The sequence below is a fragment of the Odontomachus brunneus genome, unplaced genomic scaffold (genome assembly GCF_010583005.1).
Source record: "Odontomachus brunneus isolate Ranch 3 - 2012 unplaced genomic scaffold, Obru_v1 Obru_scaffold_239, whole genome shotgun sequence".
NCBI classification, from domain to species: Eukaryota; Metazoa; Arthropoda; class Insecta; order Hymenoptera; family Formicidae; genus Odontomachus; species Odontomachus brunneus.
Genome location: NW_022639689.1, coordinates 116330 through 116597, shown reverse-complemented (window position 1 = coordinate 116597; position 268 = coordinate 116330).

Genomic DNA, 268 nt, shown 5'->3' with positions numbered 1-268 from the left:
TAGCCATGCGTTCTTTTGTGTTAGCGCGATGATAAACGTGTGATTTGCCGAGATATATTTTTTCTGGCAATTTGTTATACTTTTTAACGTTGTATACATTAGAATTTTGCACGGTGATTTTTTATTGATTCTGAATATTGCGTTTCTTTGCGGACAAGTATAATGGTTCCTGTATTTTATGCATTCAGCTAATTCGTTTTCGCGTAATATTATATATGTATTTGTTTCCTGACTAACCGCGATTTTAGTGTGTGTGACTTCAGTTAAA